This window comes from Nestor notabilis, unplaced genomic scaffold (assembly GCF_000696875.1).
Source record: "Nestor notabilis isolate BGI_N333 unplaced genomic scaffold, ASM69687v1 scaffold29474, whole genome shotgun sequence".
Lineage (NCBI taxonomy): Eukaryota > Metazoa > Chordata > Aves > Psittaciformes > Psittacidae > Nestor > Nestor notabilis.
Window position 1 is genome coordinate 1,303 of NW_009925609.1, and position 296 is coordinate 1,598.

Genomic DNA, 296 nt, shown 5'->3' on the forward strand with positions numbered 1-296 from the left:
GGGGGCGGGGGATGCCCTGGCACCCAGCGCCATGTGCTGTAATTACTGCAGATTGCAATTAAATGTTGGAGTTGGGAGTGGAGCAGGTTCTTCCCTGGGGAAAGGACATGCCGGGTGCAGGCACTGCTATGTGTGGAGGCGAGCAGGGCAGGGGGATGCTGCAGCCCTGCCAGGCACCATGCCACTGCTGGGCTGGGGTACACTGTCCATCCAAGTGCCATATACAGGTCACTCCCAGGGCTGGGGTGCTCCTGGCTGTGGCAGCCTGGTCCCAGGGGACAGTCCTGGCAGTGTGG